The following is a 9,415-nucleotide window of genomic DNA, read 5'->3' as shown; positions in this document are numbered from 1 at the left end:
CAGCTTGAGGGCCAGTTTACTTCTAACACTTTTCCTGCAGAGCCCACAGTTATTGTCAGGCAGAGTAACTGGCCAATCTCCCCTTTTCACCAGACCCAGCCAGTGAGCATGTGATTAAAACATTGCATGGGATTCCTGATTAGGACAAACGCTCTCTGAAAGATTTCTGAAATTATACTCTAGCAGAGATTACAAAACTTGAGTTTTCAGATTGTTCAGCCACTGATTTAAGGTTCGTTTTCACGGTTTCTGATTACCGTGCTTTGTGAAGTGTTAAAGTCTGTGCCACAGCCCTTCACACTACTTCCACAGTTTGAAAGCACAGATTTACTTCTCATTTGATTGATGGTCTTTCCCCGTGGACTGTAATGTCAGAAGGTAGACTGGGTCATTTTGGCCTCCTAGTTTAAGTAGCCAGAGCTTTTCTGATTTTGAGAGATAGAAAGTCAACTCAAACTAGATGTAACACAAAGAGAAATTGTTTGAAAGGCTGCAGGGGTAGTTCACAGGAATGAAAGAAATGTTACAGAATGTTCAGCTGCTACAGGGATTTAAAGGACTTCAATTGGACTTTAATGTCATTAACATTCTGTCTCTTTTCTTCTTACCTCTGATTGATAGCTTTGTTCTCTCAACACTACCATGTGGTGTTGGTCATGACAACCACCTGCATAAGTTCTGCCTCTTTAACATTAAGACTCTGATTGGTCCTTCCTGAGACATGTGCTCATCCCTAGACTTCTCCAGGGCACCAACCACGTGCTCTGGTTGGCCTACTTTGGGTCAAGTGTCCATCTTTGTGTGTATGTGACAGGAGAACAGTGATGGGTCCCACCACTCTAGATGATTAGAATAGGAGTGAATCAGTTACCCCTAGAAACAGGGGGTGCTGCTACCCAAAGAAGGGAAAATGTTTGCTGCATGGGCAAAATAATAGATGTCTACTAAACTACAGTTTATCTCCCGCGCCCAAGAAGTATTTGCATATAGCAAATGCTTAACACAATTTTGTAGAAGAATCAAGGTATACTGATTGCTTTCATGTAATGCATTAGGTTTGTAGAAAGAATCTGTTTTGAAGCAACATAATAAAGTCATGTTGACTTTTACTTGCAATATGGCTTCTCCAGTCCTCAAAACATTTTACTTATAATTGCTATGTTTTTATTTTTATTTAAAGAGCCCTCTTGCTCCAGCCTTCAGAAATTCTGTAGTTAATCTTTTATAATAACAAATAATTTTCTAGTACTAAAACCAGTGAGTCATCAGGATCCACAAACCTCAACATATCTCTATGTGTATTCAAGAGCTCAGTCCTTTCTGTTTGTTATATTACCTGTCCACTTGTCTACATTTCAACATGAGGGACAATATACATAGAGACTAAGCCAAGCAAAAGTTTTTTCTTTTCCATTTTGTTCATCAAGTGTTTGGTGTGTTTTTTAATTCCAACAAATAGAAAGTTATTTTTTTTCCTTCTTCTCTGGGACAGTAAAAGATCACTACTCAAAGTTTTCATCATCATTGTTTTCTGACCTTGTATATAACTTAATGCAATCTGACGGTGATAACTTTCTGCTACTCAATGCTGCAGACATTACCTAAGTTGTTCTAATAAGAAATTATGATGTTAAATTTATTCTTCATGTGTGTATTTATCCAGATAACTTAAAATCATGGGACTCTCTGGGAAGAAATAGTGCTTGTTCTCAATGGCAGAAATGTGTACATGTTTTTCTTTCATTTCCTAAGTTAATAAAATCTTCATGCAACTGAATGCAATCTTTTTTTTTCTATTAGTAAATGTACCATAAAACATTTCAAATAACATTTGGTTTCTGCTTGCCTTAAATATTTTTTTATTTTTATTTTTTGGATTTTACTTGGACTCCTCACTTTCACCATACAAATATGAATTTGGAATTACCTTTAAAAATGAAATACACAAGTGTTTTTTTTTATATTTTATTTTCTGAATGATTTGATATGTGTTGTCAAAGGGAACATCACATTTAAAAGATAGTGTTGAATTTATTGTCCCTTCTCTGCCATCATGGGAAATGTTCATTAAGTTGATAATGAAATCTGTAGCAACATCACGTTGTTTTGATGGCCGTGGATGCAGGAGAATTTGGAAGCCAATATGCAGTTCATTTAACTTGTGCCCAAGCCATCTGCTTATCTGCATCACTCAGCCAGCCAGCCTGCTTCTTTCTCCTACAGTCTACAGAGATGGTAAACCTGGATGAAGATTTCCTGGCAGCCTCAGTTCACTTCCTGAATCTTCTACGCCATCCAGAATTCCCTGGTGGAGCCTAGCAGGATATTTGGAAAGGCAAAGAGGTTCTTTGGCATAGGAGAGAGCAGACATAAATGTCAGCTGTTGAACCATCATTGGGGAGAATACTTCAGGGTTCAAGCCTTGTTAAAAATAAATTTCAAGTCACCAGTAACTAAAATATAAAACCACCACCAAGGGGAATATTTGGGTCCCTACCAGCTCATTTCTTTATTCTGTAGCAATAGGAAGAGTGTAGTTTAACTATGTTAACATGCCAACCAATTGTTATCAAAGTCACTTGAAGGATAAGACGAGATATTTTTTTCACCTTCCTTCCTGGCTCACATCAGAGAGACCTGGCACTAGAAGTCTTATTCCATTGGATGGCGAGGCTATGCTCTTTAATGTGCCCTGGGACATCATTGTTTCAAGATCCATTATGTGGGGTCAGCCAGGGCAGCAGCAGTAATTTGGCCTGAGTAACATCCAATCTTCTCTTAGTGAACCACAGTGTCTGGCCTTCCATTTGTACCATGAATATGAGTCAGGGACCTGCCCTCCCATTGTCCTCCATGAATATGGCTTTAGTCATTGTGTCTGTTTGACCTTTGGACTGTGTGACTACCAGGAACTGTCCAGTTGCTCAAGTCAGAAGCAAGGAGGAGTGTGAAAACTGATAATAGAATGCAGGCCTGTAAATCAGAGAAGAAAGTCCCTTATTGCCAGCAGCCCGTAGGCAGTGGAACCTTGTCTTGCCTCATTGTCATGTTGGTGCTGAGCATTCAACCACACTGCACACCATCCATCACTGGGACATCAATCAGAATAATTCATGGCAGTCAGATGCTCCTTGTGTGCAGTCCAGCAGCATTTTTACATTGGGCATCCAGGTGTCTTCTTTAATGACAGCTGTGGAGAAAGAAAACTATTTTTCTTATGAAAGTTTCCAATGTAAATAAGAAAGAAGCAAAAAAAAGAAAAGGAAAATAAAAATGGCAAGTCCAAGATTACTGTATCAAGACACAGGGGCTGGTTTTATGATAAAAGCCCAAACACTGAGTTGAGATGAAGGCATCCCATTGGATGTGATTAGGGCTACATTGTGTAGAGTTGACATTCATCCATACCACCGCCTTGAGCTGACCCTCCTCAGAATTGTACAGTCGAGCTTGTTTTCAGTGCCTATCAACTTCCTTTTTTTAGCACCACAGCTGTCTGTGACCCCCTCTCAGGGGTACTCAGTCTTCCCCCCACAGTGCTGCTCAGAATGCTGCTCACTGGGTGGCTCTTTTTACTGCAGCCCCAACCTCCCCACCTCCCTCCTCAATCCTATGCTTTGTTCTAAAAGCACTACTGTACCTGTACCAGTAACTACCTGATAAATGCTGAGATGTTAGGAATAAAGGTGTATTGATTTAGGTGTCTCTTTACAGAGAACCCCAGGATGTCAAAGGTATTGACACTAGGGGACACATAAATGGTGAGATATTGCAATTTTCAACCCTCATCTCTTAAAGACATTTAGCCCCAATTTTTATGCCAGTTGAAGCTAATTAACTAGGCTGCCTTGCTCCTCAAAAGTGTGGTTCACTGACCAGTGGCATTGATACCACCTGGGAGCTTATTAGAAATGGTGAATCTCAGGCCCTGCTCCAGACCTACTGAATCAGACTCTGCTTTTTTAACAAGATCCCCAAGTAGTTATTATTTATATTAATGTGTGAGGAAAAGTGATCTATTCATACCAAGTTTCAGTGAAAATAAATGCTTTATTGTGTCAGGCTTCAGATGAACACAAAAAGAAGGCCCCTGACCTATGCAAGGATATGAAAAGCTTCATAGAGAGCAGTAGTTCTCAAATGTAGTAGAGTAAGAATCATCTGCAAGGCTTATTAAAACCTGCATTGCTGGGCTCCACCCTCAGTTTCTAATTTAGTAGATCTGGGCGGGGGAGGGGGGGGTTGCCTGAAAATGTACAGTTCTAACAAGTTCCCAGGTGATGCTGATTCTGTTAGTCTGGGACCATTTTTCAAGAAATATACTCATAGAAATATTTATTATGATATGTTGGTAGAGGTCTTTCTGTTAGGCCCTTGTACACACATCAAGAACACTCCACTTAGAAGTATTAGATGGAAAGTGTAAGGACAATCTTTACTTCTGCTTATCTGGGTAACCTTGCCCTTGCCATACTGCCTCTCTGAACATCAGTGTCTGCACCTGATAATGTAAAGAATGGTCTAGAGCAGTGGTTCTCAACCTTGGCTGCCCATTAGAACCACCTGGGAATCTTTTTAAAATCCTGATTTCTGGGCCTCATCCTCCGGAAATTCTGTTTCTTTGTTATGGGGTGGGGCCACAACATTAGTAACAAAGAAACAGAATTTCTGGAGGATGAGGCCAGAAATCAGGATTTTAAAAAGATTCCCAGGTGATTCTAATGGGCAGCCAAGGTTGAGAACCACTGGTCTAGCTGCTCTCTATCATATCTGCTATTTCTAAAAATCTGTGCTATGTTATTTTTCATAACTTCTTGAGACCTAACTGAAATAATTTAAATTGGAGGTTCCCAGACCTAGGAGATGGAGAGGAGCATGAGCCATGATGAGAGTTAGTTGGGAATTAATTGAGGCAATCAAAGGGTTATTTGTTTCTCTCAAAGTTGGCCACCATTATACCTGCAGGTGGACCCAGTCCTACCCTTACTCCTAACAATTGATTATTCCTAAAACTCTTTGTTGGGGAATTAGATTCAAAAGTCTAAATTTTCCAGCATTATACAGTATCTTGGAACCAAAGGGTAGAAAGGTTCCAATGTGTTTGGAACCCAAACCCTACAGTTTCAATCTTTTGGATTTCTCCCAAATGGGAAAAATACATTTCTCAGAGCATACACAGTTCTAATTAACAAAGGGCTACTGTGTTTTCCTAGATTAGGAGTTAATGTGGAGGAATAAGTTCATTACGGACTTTTGTCTTTTTGTAGCTATGTTTGGCAGTGTTAAAAGCTGAATCTGTGTTCTAATGAAATTTTACTTCTGTTGAGTGAGTAAATGGACCAGGTACCGGGTATGATGGTAGAATCTGATTGTTTGATGTTAAAGCTCATACATGTTTAAGTACCTCAGTAAGTCAACCTGAAATGTTACCAGTTCTCTTGTTGAAGCGATGCCTCTTCCAAGAAAGGAGTCCTAAAGGGTCAGGTTAAACCTTCCAGAGTCATAGTTGAAGGTGGAAGTGGGCAGTGTACGCTCAGAATGTGCTGAGAACTATGGGTTTGTCATGATGAACATTAAGAGTCACCATAGATGATCCCTCAAGTACAAGGAACAACAATGAGAAACAAAGAAACAAAATATGGAGTTTGTGATTGTTGACTAGTTTGTAGGGACATAATGTCACTTGGGTTTCTGTTAAGTGTCTCCCAGCATATGTGCCTTGAATTCTCTTTTCTTCCCCCCTTCTTTCCTTCCTTCCTTCCTTCCTTCCTTCCTTCCTTCCTTCCTTCCTTCCTTCCCATAGTGGAGTTTCACATATGGAAGACTTTCTCTGGAGGAGGTTTATAAGACCGAAATAAAAATATCATAGAACATGGGAAAATCCTTCACATTTCCTAAATTTGTATTTTAAAACATGATGAGACATGAGGGATGGCAGTTGCCACCTCTGAAGCATGTAGGAAAGTAGCAGCATGTAATCCAGTAGAATAAGTAACTGGGATGATCTCCTACAGCTTTGGGGAGTTAACACTTTGACTTTCCTTCTAAGCCCTCTCATCAAACCCTGCTGCTTTACTTCTCAACTAAAAGCAGTTTTCTGTCCTACATTTTTATAATTAATATTTCTTAATTTATAAGGACTTATCTCATTTCATGGCATCATTTAAAAGCTCTAGTTATTTTGATTTTAGCTACTGTACATCTAAGTGAATCACAGTGAAAGCTGCCTGTCAAATACCTGGTAATCCTGTGGAAATCAACATTTTAAGTTTTCATCTAAAACAATGCTTTGGTCTATTCACCCAAATTCTTTTGAAAGAAAGAATTTAGACTATGGTGTCATGTAAAGTTTAGAGGAAGCAGGATGTTTTATTCTGTCACAATACTTCTACAGGTAATTTTAGAGTCCTTGGGTTTTTGGTTTGTTTGTTTAATGTTTAGAAATAAAAGGTGACAGTCTGGTACAATATAAATGGACATTTACTTATCTACATTTTTACTAATTGGACAAGTATGCCAAGCGCATAAATATTTTATAAACATGTGTATTTATGAAAGCTTGAAACATGCAGAATATATATTTTTAAAGGTAGAAAAAGAATTCATCATGACCCCACAACTTAGAGGACAATATTAATTTGTTCAATGTAAAGCATAGAAAATATATCACAAACTTTTGTATCTCTCTTTTGGTATTTCTTCATGCATTTATTTAGTTACATACTTCAGTGATGGTGTAATGACAAGGCAGCAATACTGCTCCTGCTGATGTTGAGATATGGCAAGGCTTTATTTATACAAGGAGGGGGCAGGTTTTAGAGTGAAGGCCTATATCCTCTGCTCTAGAAACAAGCAAACTGTGCTCATTAGAGATGTTAGAGTTGTTAAAATCATCGCCTTTTCTTGATCCCATATTTAGTGATGCCAGAGGTAACCTGCACCTCCTGCCTCAAGTTCTCTCCTCTCTTGACTCAAAGGATATTGTCTTGAACCTCACTCGCCCCTCCTGTCCCCACTTCTTTGTCTTCTCTACTGTCTTCTCTTCCTCCACTTGGTACTTACTTATGCTTCCTAGGCTGTTTTTAGCCCTCTTTTTCCTGAATTCCTCACCTAGATGATACTATCCATTCTCCATTATTTCAATGTGTTGGTTTCTAAATTTATGTATCCAGCCAAGACCCACTTACACATCTTTATCACAGGCACTTACCAGAGCCATCCCCTCACCCCCTCGTGAGATCCCAGACCAGGCTCTGGGTATAGAGTGGCCAGGAGAGGAACAAAGTCCCTTTTCTCATGAAGCTTTTGTTGTAGAAGGAGTAGGTAGACAATAGTCAAGCAAACAAATAATCCTATAATTTAAGATGGTGGCAAGTGTTTATGAAGACTAATAAAGGGGGTGATTTGATGGAGTGATGGGGGTAGCAAGTATTATTTTGATAAGGTAGTCATGAAAATATCTAAGACATTTGACCTGAGACTTATGAGAAGAAGAGGCTGATCATGAAAAAATCTTGGAGCCATACATTTAGACAAATGAAGACAGGGTAAGTGCAGAGGTCCTAAATGAATAAGGCCTTCACATATTCAAAGAATTAGAAGGAGCTCAGTTATAGAGTGAAGAACAAAAATACTGAATTCCAAATAACAGTAATTCCCATGACAAGTATGGAATACTATGAGAAGATCCAATGGTGGAACCTCGTATTAATAATACATTGGTCCTGCCCTGACCAGTTTGGCTCAGTGGATGGAGCGTCGGCCTGTGGACTGAAGGGTCCCAGGTTCGATTCCGGTCAAGGGCATGTACCTTGGTTGCGGGCACATCCCCAGTAGGGAGTGTGCAGGAGCCAGCTGATCGATGTTTCTCTCTCATCGATGTTTCTAACTCTCTAGCCCTCTCCCTTCCTCTCTGTAAAAAAATCAGTAAAATATATTTAAAAAAATAATACATTGGTCCTTCCATGTTGTTGCAAATGGTAAGATTTCATTCTTTTTTATGGCCAAATATTATTCTATTGTATATATGTACCACTTCTTTATCCACTCATCTATTGATAGTCACTTGAGTTGCTTTATATTTTGGTTATTGTAAAATAATGCTGCAGTGAACGTTGGGTTGCATATTTCTTTTCAGATTAGTGTCCTGAATTTCTTTGAATATTTTTCCAGAATTGGAATGGCTGGGTCATAAGGTAGCTCTATGTTTAATTTTTTGAGGAATCTCTATATTCTTTTCCATTGTGGCTGCACCGATTTGCATCCCCTTTTCTCCACACCCTCATCAACACTTGTTTGTTGATTTATTGATGATAGCCATTCTAACAAGCATGAGGTGGTAGCTCATTGTGGTTTTAATTTGCATCTCTCTGATGATTAGTAATGTTGAGTATCTTTTCGCAAGTCTATGGCCATCTGTGTGTCCTTTTTAAATAAGTATTCAGGTCCTCTGCTCATTTTTAATTGGATTGTTTGGTGTGTGTGTGTGTGTGTGTGTGTGTTTAGTGTTGTTGTCTGAGTTCTACATAAATTTTGGTTATTGACCAAAATTGGCGAGTATGCTCTTTCATTCAGAAGGTTCTCTTTTTGTTTTGTTGATGTTTTCTTTTGCTGTGCAAAAACATTTTAGTTTGATGTAGTACCATTTATTTACTTATTTTGTTTCCCTCACACAAGAACAAATATCAGAAAAAATACTGCTGAGAGAAATGTTAGAGAAATTACTCCCTATGTTTTCTTCTGGGAGTTTTTGATTTTGGGTCTTAACATTTAAATCTTTAATCCATTTTGAGTTTATTGTTGTATGTGGTATAAGAAGATGAGCTATTTCATTTTTTGAATGTATTTTTTCGACACCATTTATTGAATAGACTGTCTTAACTCCATTGTATATCCTTGCCTCCTTTGTCATAGATTAGTTGACCATATAGATGTGGGTTTATTTCTGGGTTCTCTGTTTGTTCTATTGATCTATGTGTCTATTTTTATGCCAGTACCATACTGCTTTGAGTACTATAACCTTGTAGTATAATTTCATATTAAGATTGCTTTGGCTATTAGGGATCTTTTGGGGTTGCATATAAATTTTAGGGTTATTTGTTCTAGTTGTGAAAAATGCCATTGGTATTTGATAGGGATTACAATGAATCAATAGATTTCTTTGGCTAGTATAGACATTTTAACAATGTTAATTCTTCCTATCCATGAGCATAGTATGTGTTTTCATTTATCTGTATCTTTTTCATTTTCTTTTTTAATGTCATATAATTCTCCAAGTACAGGTCTTTTATTTCATTGGTTAAATTTATCCTCATGTATTTTATTTTTATGCAATTGTAAATGGGATTTCTCTTTCTGATAATTCATTATTCTAACATATAAAAAGCCAGGGGCTGTCATGACTAAAACAACTGGG

This window comes from Myotis yumanensis, unplaced genomic scaffold, assembly GCF_028538775.1.
Source record: "Myotis yumanensis isolate MYYU_CA2020_CCGP unplaced genomic scaffold, mMyoYum1.0.hap1 SCAF_4, whole genome shotgun sequence".
Classification (NCBI taxonomy): domain Eukaryota; kingdom Metazoa; phylum Chordata; class Mammalia; order Chiroptera; family Vespertilionidae; genus Myotis; species Myotis yumanensis.
This window is presented reverse-complemented; position numbering follows the sequence as displayed.